Below are 19,561 nucleotides of genomic sequence, written 5' to 3' on the forward strand. Positions count from 1 at the left end.
AGAGACTATAGAATCTAGAACTGTAACAAAACTTAGAGACAATTTATTTCAACTCTCTTTTTCTTTTATAGATGAGGAAACTGAGGTACAAAGAGGTTAAGAGAAAGTATCTTGGCACATGGAGCATTGGAAATCTGAGAGCCTCTGAAGCCAGATCCATACTCCCACTCTCCTCAGTATTCTAAATGCTCGAGACTGTATTCCTGGGGCAACAGCTGTAGTATAAATAATGCTAGATGTTGACTCAGCAAACCTGTGTTTGGGTCTTTGTTCTCTAAACTGCTTATAGCATGACTTTGACCAAGTCACTTCCTCCTTTCTAATACTCAGTTTCCTTATTTGTAAAATGGGAATGATAATCCCTGCCCTGCCTACCTTATTTGGTGATGATGAAGGGAATACTGTAAAGTAGATCCTACTGTTTCCCTGGGCTACATGCAAAGAAGAAGAATGCACCCTTGATCACCCACAAGAAGGAACATGCTTGCTTCTATTGGGTCAATCCAGGGGCAGGGTAGAGACATGCTTTGAAAAATGAAGTTCTCTGTCATTAACTTTCAGTCACACATCGCATAAGGGAACTTTTGCATCAGATGCTGTGATAGGACGTTGAGGGGGGATGCCTGGGATGGACGACTCAGGTACTCTTACAAGACTGAGCAGATGGCTCCTCCACAGAGATCTAAATAAAGCCATGATGGTGTCAGCCCTGTAAACATAGCACATGTGAACCTTACTCTTATAAATAAAATGTGTTCCTGAAGAGCTGTGTTTAAATTAAGCCCCATTACCCACTTCTACCTCCAAATTATATGATCAGTAGAAAGAACCCTGTACAGGAAATAAGATCTTGGCCTTTCTTACTGGCTGCATGGCTACGGGGAAGCCATATAATGTCTCTGAGACATACCTTCCCTATCTGAAAAATGGGGGTAATAATGCTTGTGCTACTACCTTTAGAGGAGTATAAAGAGGATCAAATTAAAAAGAGAAGTATCTATAAGTGGTTGTAAACAATAAAGTGTCACATACATATAAGTTATCTTCTTCCTTCCCTATCATGTATTTTTATTCCTCTTGCACCTCCAATGGGAAATGGCATCTATTATCCCAGGGTAGACCTAGATTGCAACAATCTCTTCCTAACTGGCCTTTTCCCCTTATTCCCTCTAATTCATTTTCTTAAAACACTATCAATTTGTATCATAGTAGAAGGAGTCCTTGACAATGGAAACTGTTTCTGACTTACACTGACTCAATTGTTGAATATATGTTGTCAAATCACTTCTGCTCAGTTCCTTCATCTATAAAATGAAGAGGTTGAATCAGGTTCTTAATCTGGGCCTAATGAATTGTGTTTTTGTAATATTTTTATAACTTTATAAATGTTGTTTTATATTTTCACAATTCAATTTCAATATAAGTGGTTTCCTTTGTAATCCTATGTTAAAAAGTTTTAGTGTTTTGGCACTAAAAAATTATACTGAGAAGAGATCCAAAGAATTCACTAGACTACCAAAAGGTCCAAGCCATGAAATGGCTAAAAACTCCTAGATTAGATTATCTCAAAGCTCCCATACAACTCATATGCTCTGAAACCATTAAATGACGGTTTTAAATTTTGTAGAGATGATAAAGATAATTGGTTCCAATCTCTGATTTTAGGTAAACAAGAAACTGAAGCCCAGATAAGTGAGACAACTTTTTTCATAGGAAGCCTCAGAGGTTGGATTAGAACTCAGGTCCCTTCACTTCCAGTCTATTGCTATTTCTACTGTATCCCACTTCTGCCTTTAATATTGAATTTTCTAAATTCTTTTCCAATTCTAACAATGTATATGCTTTGCTATATATTGCCATCTAAGGACCCTTCTAGCTCTAATACTGTAGGATTCAATTTGGAGCCAGGGAGTAGATCTGTACCCATACTCCTTAGGCAGCCTAGTCATACAAGGAAAGCCCTGTAACCTTCATGAATCTCTTTTCTCTGGTCCCTGGGGCAGGGCATGCACCTAATGAAAAACCACTTTGGAGATTCAACTGAAAGAACATTTTGATCTGGCAAGTCAATCTGGTGAGTGCAGTAAGAGGCTGACAGGTTTAGAGAGGAACTCACAATGAAGCAATTAAGCAAGAAACATGATGATTAGAATATTTTCCCATGAGAAGAGAGGCAGGACAATGAGGCAAGAAGGAATTTGAGGATGATTCTGAATGATGGGAACCTTTGATTCACAGTGAAATGGGCCGAAGAAGAGGGAGGCAGAATCGTAAGCTGCTTCAGGGATGTGCTCAAGATAGGCAATAATTACAACCCATCAGGGGACTGGGACCTAGAAACTCATTTCATTGTTTGTAGTTCACATACATGCATACACACAAGTTACACAACATACGGTTCTTACGGAAAGAACCGTAGAAATTATCTAATCTAACCCTTTGTATGGAATAAGAAGAAACAGATTTACCAAAGTTGAGAGCCTTGCTTAAAGTCATTCAGGTAGGAACTGGCAGAGCTGAATTTCAAACCCAGGTCTTCTGACTTCAAATCCAACCCTTCTCCTCTACTGCATCTCAGGTAATTCAGTGCTCATTTCCACTAGCCCACTGCTTCGAATATTCAATAGCTTTGAATTTTCTATAGAAAATCATCAAAACTTTTTTGCTCTGTAGTTTACACCCTTGGCCTCAGTCTACACGATCTTTTCTCCCATGACTCAGCTACACAAGGCTCTCTTCCAGATTAATTGTCTCAGTGTTGGTCCCTGCTCAAGCCATTTGCATAGATACCTTTGTATCTTTTTTTCTCGTGTACAATTCAGAAGTATTTCCCCCAAAAAGTGATATGTTACAGAACAAGATCCTCCATTCTACATAGGCAAATCTTATTCATTCTTAAAAGTTCAGCTCAAATCTCATTCCCTACAGGAAAACTATTCTGATTATCTCAATTTAGTGATCTCTTCCTCCTTAGAACTCCTATGGTAGTTATTATCTGTATTCAGTGGTACGCTGGTAAATGTTTAACAACCAGCTTTCCAGAAGAAAAAAAAAAGTACACACAACACATTTTTAAGTTGAATCTTCATTATAGATACTTTTTCATCAATTTAATAACTCTAGATAATCAACAAAACAATAAATCTATCTTTAAGAGATGTGATTGGTCACACTGAAAATTTAACAGCTGGTTCAAGGTGGCTCCAGCATACCCCTACTGTACCACACATTTGGCACTTCATTAACAATGAAAGATAACATGTGTTATCTTTTCCTGTGTATGGTTCCAGCCTCCCTATCTAGATTATAATGCCTATTAGGACCAGAACCATTTGTTATTCATCTTTTTATTCTCCATAATACTTAGCATAACACTTGTTGGACAATAAATAGTTGATTTGCCAATAATTGGGATTGATATCGCATTTGGATGTTTTCAAATTGGTTTACATTCATTATTTCATTTGTTTTACATGACAACTCTATGAAATAAGTAGCATTATCTCCTCTTTACAGATGAGAAAGCTAAGAGTTAGAGAACTTATGACTTCCCCATGGATAAACAGATATCATGTATTAAAGATAGGATCTGAACTTTGGTTTTCACGACTTCACATATAGAACTATATCTACTATTCCAAGATACTTTGTTATTATCTAATTCACCCAGTAAATATTTATTGTGCATACACAATATTCCCAGTACTGCAATGGGTCATATGAGAGAGAGAAGAAAAAAATAGCAACCTAAAACTCAAGGAATAAGTAATCTTATTGGGGAGATAAAATGTTCACACATGGAATAGTTTAAGGATGATAGTTATAGATAAGGATGACTTTATAGAAGAGGTAAGACTTGAGTTGTCCTTCTAAAGTTGGACACTCACATTACCCAGTTGATCTGTGAGTACATAGATATGAGTATATCCTCCAATGCTACAAATTTTAAGTTATACATGTAAAGCCCTTAGCACAATTTCTTGAACACATTAAGTGAGGCACTTAATAAATGCTTGTTTTTCCTATCCCTATCCATGTCTGCCCATTCCCTGCAACCATTTTCAATGTTCTCCCATAAGTTTAAAACAGGGGGATATAATCCATGTGCTGCAAGCTTATATCATTTTCTCTAGCTTTTTGGGATCAATCAATAAGCATTTATTAGACACCTTCTATGCACCAAACATTGCTCTAGGTATTAGGGAGATAAATATAAATAACAAAATCATCCTTCCTCACAGTAAGCTCAAGAACAATAAAAGATCTTATGGGCTATCCAATAGCTATTCCTTCACTCTTGGCACATTAACACTCCATGCATTTCTTTTCTTAGTACATATTTTATGATGGCATCCTTTGCTCTGATTGTTCTCTGTAGTTCTGTTTTTGTTTTGTGTGTTGCAGACCACTCACAACCATCATTCCTCTCTCTATTGTTCTCTGAGTGATACTCAATTTTAATTCTTCATCAATTAGTTTTCCATGACTCAAGAGTCTTAGGCAGGGGTGGAGAACCTGCAGCCTTGAGGCCACATGTGGGCTGTAGGTCCTCAATTATGGCCCTTTGAATGAATCGAACTGAAGTTTGGTTTTAGTCAAAGGGCCACACTTGATGACCTAGACAGCCACAGGTTTCCCACCCCTGGGACTCATAGGATATTGATATTAAAGAGATGGGCCTTTGTTTTGGAGAGAAGTTTGGGGTACTTAAAGAAGCTGAGCAATTTCTGATAGGTAATCTAGCCTACCCTCTTCCTTCTGTTCAAATCTAGTACCAATTTATTGCCTATTTTCAATGTAGGTTGTCCATTGAACTGAACATTATGACCTACACAATATTCATTATTCATCCATTCATTTTTCCTGTGCATATTGTGAAGTTAAACACTTTTGAGTGGCTGTAGATCTTGTCCGGGAAGCTCTAGAATGTTTAGGGGCTTGAAGTAACATTCATATCATCATTCTCAATTACGAGGATCTATTGGACTTCCTCACACATAGGGAATTTTTTTTTCAGCTTGGACTCTAAACTGGATCTCTTCTATAACAATAAAGTATAATTTTTGCAAATATACACTTCTCTATTTGATGCTCACCTGATTAATATTTAGAGATTTGTCAAATCATATTATTTCTGTGGTTATTTCTTTCATAGAATGTTGGATAATTTTGATGTCTGAATGGGAAGGCACCTTGTAAGAGAGCATTTAAGGTAGCACTTTGCTCTACTGAATCAATAATAGTCAATAACAATGAACAGAGTTGGGTCTTATATTCCCCAGAACTTCTAATCAGTTGTGCAATTATAAAGATGTGGTTTCATTAAAATTTTATATAGTTAGGAAAGTAGGCATATAAGTCATATTTTCCTTTTTGTATTAATAAGATATAAAAATTATTTCCATGCCTTATTATCTTATCTTACTGTACATTCTGTGAATCAATCCCACTATGCCTTTACAATTTTGATTCTCTAGCAAAGATCTCCTCTATGTACACTTGGTCTAATCCAGCTATTTTCTTTGTTCTCTTTGTGTTATTTCTACTTCTGGTATAAGGACATCTTGAACTGTAATGTTAGTGGCCAAATATGGTCACTTCATTTTCTTTTATGTTGAATAAGTTTTACAATTAAAAAAAAAACCTTGCAGGTCATTTTCATCTTTCATCTGTTTGTTTTCCTCCTTCTAGCTTTATCCTTAAAAACCATTGGGATAACTTTGTTTAGTTGAAAATCTCACCAAGCACTTTTTAAATTGGTTTTACCCTCATGCCCTAGCACTTCTATTTTATGAGATAAGTCTGCTTCCATCATTCTTCTTTATAAGACTTTACAAATGAGTTTATATTTTAAAACAGCATTATTCTAGGTTGCCATCTTTTTCCATTTGGCAAGAAACTTAAATATTTCCTTGATAAAGTTCTTTTTAGAATCATTGGTGTCCTTATATTGCAATTGATTTAAATTGGCTGAACTTCCATATAAATTATTATAATCGAGGTCTATGTCATTTCTTCCATATAGACCCCACTTATCATTGTCAATGACTTATTTAAGTAGGTGAGGTTGGAGTTGATTTTTATTGTACTCTATTCCTTTTCTGCATTTTTTATTCCTTCTTTATCTTTGTATCAACTTTGAACTTTGTTCTAAGAAGTTAATGATCTACTTCAAGAATGACTCCCACACCATTAACAAGTTGTTTCCTATCTATTCAAATATAATCAATTTAATTTGTTTTTGTGATGTTATTTGGTATTGACCATGTCAAACACCTTCCAACTTATTTTTGAAGACAATATTCCTGATGTATAAGTATGAGGATTCTGGGTAGTCTACATAACTTTGTCATCTTATTCATGATCTTATTCCTCTTTCAACAGTCATTTATTCTGGTCTTTTCATTGAAACCATCAAGTACTATATATAATTTATTTAATTTGAATCTTTTAATTTGAAAGGTCTTAGTGAATTCTTTTATAATTTCTTTGTCTTTCCATCTTCTGCAACAGAAGTTGGTGTATAAGTTGTAATGATTTTCATAGTGGTCTATTTCAAAAATACTTATCATAAGCATTGCAATAAGAGATGAGCAAATGTCCCACAAAATAGTCTTGTGTGCTTTAGATACATAATAATAGCAACTCTGTCATTTCCTTTGTTTTCCTCTCTGAGAAGAAACTGTGAACCATCTTTCCATTTATCTGCAACTTCATTTTGTTGTCTGGCTAGAAAAAGAATAGCCACAGTAATAACTCACATTTCTATAACACTTTAAAATTGACAAAGCACTTCTTTTTCAAAACTCTGCATTGAAATTTTCAGAACATGTTGCTCCCTTTTCAGAGACAAGGAAACTTAGATTCACATAGTTGAAAAGATATGTCCAGGGTCATGAGACTAATGTTGTTGGAAACAGGAAAAGGTAGGTCCCTAGTCACTCCAAGACCAATGCTCTTTTTATCTATACTACACTATTCTATCTCTCATATGTGAAGTCTGTGGGGCTTAGGGAAAGTGGCTAGCATAAAAACAATATTAGCCAATGAATGGTGGTGCATTCCAGTATCAGCCAATTAACTATTTATTCTCTGAGCCTGTTTTCTTCATTTGCAAAATGGGGCTTATACTTATATTGCTTGGCTAATATGACAGAAAAGGAAAATGATAAATGTTGAAGAGAATGTGGGAAAATTGAGACACTGATGCACTACTGGTAGAGTTGTGAACTGGTCCAGTCATTCTGGAAGTACAATTTGGAAGTATGTCCAAAAGGCTAGAAAACTTTGCATACCCTTTAACCCAGAAACACCATTACTAGATCTATACCCTAAATAGATTTTTTTATACAAGGGAGAAGGACCCACAGGAACAAAAATATTCATAGCAGTTCTTTTTGTGGTGGCAAAGAATTGGAAATTGAGGAGATATCCATCAATTGTGGAATAGGTGAGCAAGTTGTGTTATATGATTATGATGGAATACTATTGTTCTTTTTGTTTTGTTTTTAGGCAATTTGGGTTAAGTGACTTTCCCAGAGTCACACAGCTACTAAGTGTCAAGTGTTTGGTCTGAGACCAGATTTGAACTCAGGTCCTCCTGACCTTAGGGCTGGTGCTCTATCCACTGTGCCACCTCGCTGCCCCAATACTATTGTTCTAGAGGAAAAGATGAGCAGCATGACTTCAGAAAATCCTGGGGAAAAGAGCCAAGATGTCAGAGTAAAGGCAGGGACTTGCCTGAGCTCCCCCAAATACCTTTAAAAACTACTCTAAGCAAATTTTAGAGCAGCAGAACCCACAAAAAAGACAGAATGAAAGAAATTTCCAGTCCAAGACATCTTGGAAGGTTGAGAGGAAAGGTCTGTTTCATCAGGATGAGATAGGAGCATAGTCTAGCAAAGGCTGACACAGTGCAGCCTGGGCCCTGCAAACCCAGGGCAGGCCTCAGGGCAATGAAATCACTCACATCAGTGGCTGTTTCCAGACTTCTCAACCTACAGATGCCAAATACAACTTAGAAAGTTAGCAGGAAGGGTCTTGGGTGAGAGTAGAACACAGGCCAGTGCAGGCCATGCCAGCACAGTTCCAGCCCCAGTAAACCAGCAGCAAGCCTCGGGAGTGACTGAATAATCAGTGGCAGTGGCAATAGCTGCTTCCAGAGTTTTCAGCCCATAGATTGTAAGGGGGTCAAAAAATTGGTCAGAAGTAGAGTATGGGACCTTTTTGCTACAACTGAGGCAGGACTCTCTTTCTTTGAAGCCACGGCAGAGGGGGGAACCTTTTCACATTTCCAGGTCAGAAAAGAATGCTTGTGGTCACTCATAGACCAGAGCACAGGCCAGGAGAGTAGTACTTCTCTCCTTAGATCATACCACCTTGGAAGAAATGAAAATTTACAGGTCACTAGAAGTATCTCTGAAAATAGTTGCACAAAACCCCTGAAGCTTGAGACAGTGCACCCTCCATTCTGGAAGCAAAGCTCTACTTTGGAAGGTACTGTCCCAACCTTCAGGTTTTGTGCAGCTGTTTTCAGAGATACTTCTAGGGACTTGTAAATTTTCAGTTCTTCCAAGGTGCTATGATGAAGGGCAAGCTGTTTACTCCTTTCCTGGCTTGTGCTCTGGTCTATGAGTGACCACAAGCACTCTTTTCTGTCTTGCAACTGTGAGGAAGATTTCCTCTCCACTGCCACTACAAATTCCACCGTGCCAACGCTCCTCCTTGCCCCATGGCCACCACCCAGCACTGTGACCCAGATCCAAGCATGGGCAAAGCAACAGAATCCTGCACCAGCAGAGAGATCCCTGCAATCCCCCTCTGATCAGTCACTCAATTCCCCCTCAGACTGTGGGCTGGAAGCTCAGGAGGCAGCTGCCACCTTGGGGCCGACCCCAGGGACTAAAGCTAAGACCACCATGCTTCTCTCTCTCACCACAGACACAGACTTTTCCCACTGATCTTCTAAGTTGTATTTGGTGTTTGTGGGTTGAGAAGTCTGTGATTCAGTCCTCTGGGGCCTGCTCCAGGTTCTCTGTGGTCTGTGTGCCCATGCCGAACTGCATTCCTCTCCCAGCCTGGCGTGATATTCCCTTCTGATCAACCATTCAGGTTGTCTTAGGCTGGAAATTTGTTTCACTTTGTCATTTTGTGGGTGCTGCTTTAGAATTTGTTTAGAGCCATTTTTTATAGGTATTTGGAGGGCTTTGGGGGAAAGCTCAAGCAATGCACTATTTTTACTCTGCCATCTTGGTTCCGCCTCCCACAAAGCTCTACTTTAACAAAGAGTTAAAAGTTAAGCAACAGGCTGGGGAAATGAGCAAACAATGGAAAAACAAACACTGACTGTTGAAAGTTACTATGGTGACAAAGAAGATCAAAACACACACTCGGGAGACAACAAAGTCAAAGCTCCTACATTCAAAGCCTCTGAGAAAAATATGAATTGTTCTTAGGCCATATAAGTGCTCAAAAAGGATTTTGAAAATCGAATAAGAGAGGTAGAGAAAAAAATAGGAAGAGAAATGAGAGTGATGCAAGAAAATCATGAAAAATGAGTCAAGGGCTTGGTAAAAGAGACACCAAAAATCCTGAAGAAAATAACAACTTAAAAAACAGACTAGGCCAAGTGGTGAAAGAGGTCCAAAGAGCCAATGAGGAAAAGAATGCCTTAAAAAGTAGAATTAGCCAAATGGAAAAAAGAAGGTCCAAAAGCTCACTAAAGAAAATAATTCCTTGAAAATTGGAATGGAGAAAAATGGAAGCTAATGACTTTATGAGAAATCAAGAAACAATTAAGTAAAATGAAAAAATGAAAAAAAAGAAGACAATATGAAATATCTCACTGCAAAAAACAATTGACCTGGAAAATATATCTAGGAGAAATAATTTATAAATAATTGAACTACCTGAAAGCCAGGATTAAAAAAAAGAGTCTAGACAACATCTTACAAGAAATTATCAAGGAAAACTGCCCTGATATTCTAGAACCAGAGGGTAAAATATAAATTAGGAGAATCCATCAATCACCTACTGAAAGAAATCCCAAAATGAAAACTGACAGGAATATTATAGCCAAATTCCAATGTTCCTAGGTCAAGTAGAAAATATTGCAAGCAGCCAGAAAGAAATAATTCAAGTATGGTGGAATCACAGTCAGGAAAACACAAGATTTAGCAGCTTCTATTTTAAAGGATCAGAGGGTTTGGAATATGATATTCCAGAGGGCAAAGGAATTAGGATTACAACTGAGAATCACCTACCCAGCAAAACTGAATATAATCCTTCAGGAGAAAAATGGATATTCGATGAGATGGAAGACTTTCAAGCACTCTTCATGAAAGACTAGAGCTGAATAGAAAATTTGAATTTCAAATATAAGACTCAAGAGAAGCATAAAAAGGTAAACAGGAAAGAGAAACCGTAAGGGACTTAATAAGTTTAAACTGTTTACATTCTTACATGGGAAGTTGATATTTGTAACTCATAACATGTGTCTCATTATTAGGATAGTTAGGAGCATATATAGATAGAGGGCACAGGTGTGAATTGAATTAGAATGGATGATATCAAAAATATAAAAATAAAGGGTGAAAGGGGAACACACTAGGAGAAAGAGAAGGGGAGATTTAGAATGGGGTAAATTATCTCATATAAAAGAGGCAAGAAAAAGCTTTTGCAGGAGGAGAGGGGGGAGGTGAGAGGAAGTGACTGAACTTTACTTTCATCAGAATTGTCTCAAAGAGGGAATAACATACACACTCAATTGGGTATAGAAATCTGTGTTACTATACAGGAAATTAGAAGGGGAAGGGGATAAGAGAATGGGTGTGTGTGTATGATAGAATGGAGGGCAAATTGGGGGAGGTGGTAGTTAGAAGCAAAACACTTTTGAGGAAAGACAGTGAAAGGAGAGAGAGAATAGAATAAACAGGGAGAGGGATAGGTTGGAGGGAAATACAGTTAGCAGTAGTAACTGCGAAAAAAACTTAGAAGTAAGTTTTTCTGCAAAATCTCATTTCTCAAACTTATAAAATAAGTTTATAAAATTAAAGCTTTATAAAAATAAGAGCTATTCCCCAACTGATAAATGATCAAAAGATATGATCAGTTTTCAGATGAAGTAATCAAAGCTATCTACAGCCACGTGAAAGGAAAAAAAAAAACTCTAACTCACTATTGATTAGAGAAATGCAAATTTAAAACAATTGAGGTACTACCTCATATCTATTAGATTGGCTAATAGGAATGAAAAGGTAGATGACAAATGTTGGAGGGACTGTGGGGAAAATGAGACTGTAATGCACTGTTGGCGAAACTATGAACTGATTCAACCATTCTGAAGAGCAATTTGGAACTTTGCCCAAAGGGCTATAAAATTATGCACAGCCTTTGACCTAGTAATACCACTACTAGGTCTGTATCTCAACATAGATTAAAAAACTTAAAAAAGGACCTATATGCACAAAAATATTTATAGCAGCTCTTTTCTGGGGGTAAAGAATTAGAAGTTGAGGGAATGACCATCAATTGGGGAATGGCTGAACAAGTTGTGGTATGTAATTATGATGAAATGCTATTGTACTGTAAGAAATCATGAATAGGATGCTCTCAGAAAAACCTAGAAAGATTTGCATGGGCTGATGCAAAGTGAAATTTACTGTGTACAAAGTAACAGCAATATCATAAGATAATCACCCATGAATGACTTAGTCATTCTTATCAATACAACGATCCAAGACAACTCCGAAGTACTTATGATGAAAAAATGGTATTCATCCCCAGAGAAAGAACTGATGGTGTCTGAATACAGATTGAAGCATACTTTTTTTAACTTTCTTTTTTCTTGAGTTTTTTTTTGTTCTTGTCTATGTTTTCTTTCACAATTCACTATTATGAAAATATTTTGCATGACTATGCAGATATAACCAGTATCAAATTGCTTGCCTTCTCAATGAGAGGGGAGTGAGAAAATGTGAAACTCAAAGTTTTAAAAATGAATGTTAAAAATTGTTTTTACATGTAACTGGGGAGAAATAAAATACTAAATAAAAGCTTAAAAAACAAACAAACAAAAAAAAAAGAAAATCCTGGAAGGAACTGATGCAAAGTCAAGTGAACAGAACCAGAACATTGTACATAGTAACAGCAATATTGTAAATGATCAACTGTGAATGACAGCTGTTCTCAGCAATACAATGATCTAAGAGAATTTGGAAGAACTCAGCTAGGTGGCATAGTAGATAGAGCACTGGTCCTGAAGTCAGGAGGACCTGAGTTCAAGTCCAGACTCAAGACACTTGAGACTTGCTACCTAGGTGATTGTGGGCAAGTTGCCTTGGTAAAATAATAACAATAATAATAATAATAATAAAAGTTATCCATCTTTCTTGAATTCTCTCTCTCTGTCTCATCTGTGTTCTCTTTTGCAACATGACTAGTATGGAAATATGTTTTGCTTTGCTGCACATGTATAACCTATTTCAATTTTTTTTGCCTTCTTAATGAGGAAGACAAGAGGAGAATAAGGGGGAGAATTTGGAATTCAAAATTTAAACAAAGAAACAAATGTTAAAAAATTTTACATGTAATTGAAAAAATAAAATATTTAAAGTGGTAAAATACATAAACTACTTGTCTCACAGGTTAGGAAGTCTTTGTAAAAGATAGAGCTATAGTATGATATAATAGATAGGGTGCTTAACCTAGAGATAGGAAAACCTGGTTTCAAATCCTGACTCTGGATCTTATTAGTTTCATAATCATAGGCAAGTTACTTAACCTGAGTCTCTTTCTTTAGTAGCAAAATGGGAGCAATTCTTCAGGCATTTACTAGTTATGTGACATTATGTAACATATATGCATTACTTACCTTATAGGATTGTTCAGCAGATAAAATGAGATAATATTCATAACTTTATTGGTACCTTTAGTATGAGATGTAAAGTCCTTTTTGTGGCACTTAAATTGACTCACAATCTGGCCCTTACTTACCTTCCCCTTCTTCCTCTAGTCTTCTCTACCTCAAGGCACTCTAAGATCCATCTACCATGGCCCTCACTCTAGACACTTCTTATGGGAATTTTACTTTCTTTTCATTCTTCTTGCAACTTTTTGTTAATATAAATTTCACCTGACTAAAACTTGCCCCATTTAATATGTAAATTTACTTAGAGCCTTAAATATTCCTTAGATAAGAAGCCTGAAGAAGGTTCTCAACTGTTCCTGACTCTTTGGTAACACCCCAAAATTTCTTCCTCAATCAGGTTATTTGTGAACCTTCTAAATGTAGTTTAAACTGACTTTGTTTACCAATAAAGTTTGTTTGAGGAAGATTGTTTCCGTGGAAGATGTATAAGATTATGACTGTTTAACTAAGTTTATTCAACTTTTGTGACACTGGTGGAAGCATTGGGATTGTGGATCTTTCTCTTTAACTTTTATGGACTAAGAGGAATATGCAAGATTGAAATATGTTAAATAATTACTTGTCAGTTTAATGTAATTTTGCTTACAAGAAGTCAAATTAGTGTTCTAATGATGATTCAGCTATTCTCCAAGGCCTGAACCTATGCTTGAGCATAATAATACAATTTAGATTTTTACCTCTATAATTTTTGCATTGTGGAAAATAAATAATTAGTAATACTTACCTACCTTAGGAACTCAGAGAAGAGATATGTCTCCCATAGCTTATCTCTCATCTTTGTACCTTTGCCCTGGCTGTGCCTCATGTCTGGATTTATGCTTCCTCACCTCTACCTCACTGAATCTCTGGCTTCTTTCATGACTCAGCTTAAATCCCTTCTTCTGCAGATCTTTTCCAGCCCATCTAGCTACTAGAGCCTTTCATCTCCTAAGTAACATATCTTGTATGTACCTTTTTTTTTTTACATGTTGAAATTCTCATTAACATGTCTGCTCCTTGAAGGCAGGGATTGATTGTTGCCTTTCCTTGTGCTGGAACACTTAGCCCAATGTCAGACATACAGTAAGCATTTAATGAATGCTTATGGATTGATTGAAAGTCTTATGTAAACATCACCTCTTATCAGGATCCTGTTTCCCCACAGCTTCCCATTCTGTTGCTCCTCCTAAGCAGCACATAATAAGGCCAAACTTTCCCCTTCCCTGCCTTTTCATTTGAAGTGCTCTTGGGGGCAGGGATGGGAGGGAGACTTTACATCTTCTCTCCACAATGGCACTGCCCACTATTCCACTTAATGAGCAAGTCTCCTCTGTCTGACCTTAACAGCAGGCTCTTTGGAGACAATTTGAGGGGTGGATTTAACAAGCCTGAGCAGTTCTGATATTTATAGACTTCTAAGGAACTCCACTGATGTTCGTCTTGTCCCCTCCCCCGTATAGCTTTACTATTTCCCCATCCTGGCAAGCTAATAAGAGAGGGGAATAATTGATTACATGTTATGAAATATCATTCTTGTGCTTTTTTCTTCAAACCTATGAAAAAATCAAATGAGGTCAAAAGCTCTGGGAACTTAGCCCCTCTTGAACATGACCAAGTTTCCCTTTGGACTTTGTAAGTCTATGTTCTATCTTCAACCCACTCTTCTTTCAAGGGAAATATGAGAATCCAAATGGTGAAAAAAAAATGAAAAAAATGATTCAGTCTAAAACTCTCATTTTACAGATAACAAACCTAAGGCCCAGAGAGAAAAGTGACTTGCTCAAAGTCACAGCAAGTATCTGGCAAAGGTTTAGAACATAGTTTTCTCAATATGTAATCGATTGCTTTCTTCTTCATATTTCTCTGAGTTATTCTAGATCTTCAGAGTTAGTATCTTCTTTAGACTTTATTGGTCTAAAACCATTTCTTACTAGATGATATTCTTAGGTCTGGTCATAGGACTGTTAGTTTTAATGTAATCCTAATTTTTCTTATTCTGTATACTTCATCCTCTGTGAATGTGGAGAACAACAGACATCCCCTTTGGTTATTTGGAAAATATTGAAGCCTCCTTCAACTTCATTATCTCCAGGCTAAACAATGTCAATTCATAAGATATAGAGCTATAAGGAATCCTAAAGATTCTATTTATTTCACAGAGGAAATACAAGCTCACTGGGGACAGGGAATTTCCATTCTTGTCTTTGTATCTCCACCATTTATTGCAATGCATTGCATGTAGTAGGAGCTTAAGAAATGCTCATGTTTTTGTTCAAATGCAATATCCCAAACAGGGCACAATGGTAATATAAGGTCAACCATAGTTCAAGATCAAGAACACTGTAGGCAAACCATCAAGCAAGGGAGCCTGGGTTTTAGTTTATACCAGAATCATAGCCAATAGGGCAGAGGGAAGAAACTCCTGTGGTTTAAGCTCAAGAACTAGAAAAGGGATTTAGAAAGAGATAAGAAGACTTGGGAGAATATTCCTTGGCTTCTCCTCCAATTGACCTTGACTCAAAGGTTAACCTCTTGGGTCTTCCAGCCCCATATGCTTTGGCACAGGGATTGAAAATGACCAAAGTATTTGCTAATTACAACTATAGGAAGTCTACACCTTCAGCAACTTTCTAATAGTTATACTGCCCCAAATCATTCCTTAGTAACACATAGTAGTATATAGAAAGGCAGTGTAGTATAGCAGAAATAATCCTAGATATGGAGATTTGGATTCAAACTCTAGCTATGATATTTAGTTGCTAAAAAGCCTTGGACAAACTATTTAGTGTTTCTGAGCCTTAGTTTCCTCATCAGTAAAGCTGGAAATTATATTTGTGTTATCTAATTCATAGGATTGTGGGCAGGGAAAGGGCTATAGAATCCTCCCTATTTCTTTTTTTTTTTTGTTGTTGTGCTAGACCCATGTTCTTTGTGATGAGAATTGCGACTCTTACCATTTCCTTTCAGCTAACCAAATGGGCCTTTCCCAATCTCCTGCTCCAGGCAGCTGGAAACTAGGTAACACCGGACAATAACTCTCTGAAGAGTCACTCGTCTGAAGGAGATTCAGGAGCCAATAAAAGATGGCAAATCACTTTATGGAAATTAGCTTTTAATTATTCATTGGCAATTTGACTGCAGTCAGGCAGGTGTCCTGATAGGATGCTCCGGAGGTGATAAGTGGAACTTTTTTCCCCGTCAGGTGCACTCAATTCGCCCCTCAGCAGGGCTGGCTGAAATCACCCTGTGAGAACAGCCTCAGAGAGGTGGTGACCTGTCTACTCCACATAGAGTAATTTCACTGAAGATGTGGGTTTTATTTTTTAACATTTTCACTCACCCTGCAATTCACCCAGTGTCGATGACTCTGCTCTGGGAGAGCTGGAGAGACAGAGAGACTGGAAGGAGGCTGACAGAAAGTGGAAGAGAAAAAAAAAAAGACACTGGCAGCATTTCATTAATGGTGTTCATTTTTCCTCTACCCTCCAAGGTCTATCATTAGGTAAGCAGGGACAGCAGCCTAGAGTTGTTTCAGATTAAAGTTTCAGAACCTTTGGTACCTGTCACTTTCCCTGTATAGTTTTAGGGCTTGTCACTTAGGATACAGAGGTGAAGTTAATCTCTGAGTATCCCACACAAATGTTTGGTCTCAGTTCTAGAGTCCCAGAATGACTATACATATCCAGAACCTTTAAGAGGATAAAGTAACCTTATAGATCATTTTGTCTACTAGTCTTTGCTCTTGCCCAACCCCCTCTCTGTTTAATGAAAGTCACATGCTATTTCCAAGATTATACAGATGGCACATGAGCAACTCAGAATTTAGTCCCAATTTTTTTTAATTTTATTGAATTCTTAGTATTTTATTTTCCCCCAATTACATTCAAAAATAATTTTTAACACTTGTTTTTAAAACTTTGAGTTTCAAATTCTCTCCCTTTGTCCCTCCCCACTTCCCCTCAGGGGGGAGAAGGCAAGCAATTTGATATAAGTTACACATGTGAGGTCATGCAAAACATATTTTCCATATTAGTCGTGTTTTGAAAGAAAACATAGGAAAAAAACTCAAGAAAAATAAAGGAAAAAAATTAAAAGTAGGCGTCAATCTGTATTCAGATACCATCAGTTCTTTGGGGATGAATAGCATTTTCCTTCAGAGTTGTCTTGGATCACTGTGTTGCTGAGAATAGCTAAGTCATTCACAGCTGATCATTGCACAATATTGTGGTTACTTTATACATAGTATATTTCACTTTACATCAGCTCAAGTAAGTCTTTCCAGTTTTTCTGAGAGCATCCTGCCCATCATTTCTTATAACAAAATAGTATTCCATCACAATTACATAGCATAATTTGTTTAACCATTCTCCAATGGATGGACATCCCTCCAATTTCCATCTCCCTTCCACCAGAAAAGAACTGTGGAAGATATAGGCATATCTCTTATAGGAATGTTGAAGTGACTTAGTATAAGGGAGCAGGTAGTTGAATATGGGGAATACAATTTGTAAATAGGCATCAAGGGACTCAGAATCACTGGAATAGGGAGAGTATAAGGCTGTTTGAATATGGTAACAATTGAGGAATGAATGGATAGACAGTATCAGTAACTAGAAAGATATATGTTAAAGGAGACAAGTGATTAAACTATACAGATTCTCTTTACAGATTCAACCTGGCAGCAGATAATGATTCTGTGTCCTGTGATGTCCTGGGGTTGTTAGGCACTGGGGATTCTGATCAGGAGGAAGGAAGTTGCACTATGAGGGGTAACAACCTAAAGAAGTCCATTGTGGTGAGATGGCTGGGTCTGGTGTCAGGACGGCCCTCTATACCCTGAAAGAAAAGTTCAGCAGTGAAGATCAAAAGGGAGAGGAGTCATTTGCCTAATAAGTTTGGTCCGTGGATGGTTGCAGGAGATCTGGAGAAGGTCAAGTCACGTGGAAGGGCCATGTCTAATTTTTGGATACTCCTTGCTCCATAACATCCAGCTTTTGAGAAAGCCCTGGGATAGAAAGAAACCTAGAGCTGGCATCCCATGTCTCTTCTCTGCATGTAGAAAATAATGCAGATTGATTTTACTTCTCTAAATTGTAACTCTTCTCCTGTTCTACCCCCACACACCCTGAGCAGAATATAAGTTTCTTGAGGGTGAATCTTATTTTTTTTTTGCCTCACAGTACCTTTCAATGTTTTTATTTTTCTTTTATTATTTTTTGGTAAAAGATATTGTATACAAAACTTCTTTACAGTTACACATTTGACTGAATGGAACAGAAAACAAGAAATGCTTGAGAACCATTGCAAGAACTAGAATTTCCATTCCCACACAATTTGTATCATATTTCTTGATGCATGACCCCTCATATAAATTTTTACCAGCCATTTTTCTTTTTTTTTTAATCTTTTAAAAATCTTTTTTAAGGTTCATTAATTTATTAATTTTTAGTTTTCAACATTAACTTCCACAAGGTTTTGAGTTCCAAATTTTCTACCCATCTTGTCCCTCCACCTACCCCAAGACAGTGTGCATTCAGAATATTCTTCCCCCTTAATCTGCTCCTATCTCACTTCTATCTCTCCCCGTCCCTTCTCTCATTCCCTTCCTCTTCTATTTTCCCATAGGGAAGGTTAGATTTCTATACTCCATAGCCTATATATCTTATTTCCCAGTTGCATGTGAAAACAATTTGTTTTAAGATTTGCTTTTAAGGGGTGGAGCCAAGATGGCAGAGTGAAAGCAGTGACTTGCTTGAGCTCTCCCCCAAACCTTTCCAAATACCTGTAAAAAAATGACTCTAAACAAATTCTAAAGCAGCAGAACCCACAAAAAGACAGAGTGAAACAAATTTCCAGCCCAAGACAACCTGGATGGTTGATCAGAAAGGTATATTGTGCCAGGCAGGGAGAAGAGCGCAGGGCAATGTGGGTGTGCAGGACACAGTGAACCTGGAGTAGGCCTCAGAGGACTGAATCATGGGCAGCTGTGGAGGTTTACAGACTTCTCAACCCATGAACGCCAAAGACAACTTAGAAGGTCAATGGAAAAAGTCTGTGGCTGCAGTGAGAAAGAAGGCCAAATGCAGCCCCCTGGGTGGCAGCTACCTCCTGAGCTTCTGGTCCACAGACTGAGGGGGGAATCAAATGGCTGATCTGAGGGGAATTGCAGGGATCTCTTTGCCAGTGATGAGACAGGAATCTCTTGATTTGCTCATGCTTAGATCTGGGTCACCATTCTGAGGGGCGGCCCTGGAGCAAGGAGGAGTGCTGGAGCAGTGGAGCTTGTTGTGGTGGTGGAGAGGAAACACCTCGTCCCTTATCGTACCACCTTGGATGAACTGAAAATTTATAGGTCCCTAGAAGTATCTCTGAAAACAGATGTACAAACCCCCAAAGCTTGGGACAGTACATTCTCCACATTGGAAGCAGACTCTTACCTTAACAAAGAGTATAAAACTCAAGTAATTGGCTGGGATAATGACCAAACCACACACAAAAAAAGTCAGATCATAGAATCTTTCTTTGGTGACAAAGAAGATTAAAACATACAACCAGAAGAAGACAACAAAGTCAAAGCTCCTACATCCAAAGCCTCCAAGAAAAATATGAATCAGTCCCAGGCTTTGGAAGAGCGCAAAAGAGATTTTGTGAAGC

This window comes from Vombatus ursinus, unplaced genomic scaffold, assembly GCF_900497805.2.
Source record: "Vombatus ursinus unplaced genomic scaffold, bare-nosed wombat genome assembly UNPS02014786.1, whole genome shotgun sequence".
Lineage (NCBI taxonomy): Eukaryota > Metazoa > Chordata > Mammalia > Diprotodontia > Vombatidae > Vombatus > Vombatus ursinus.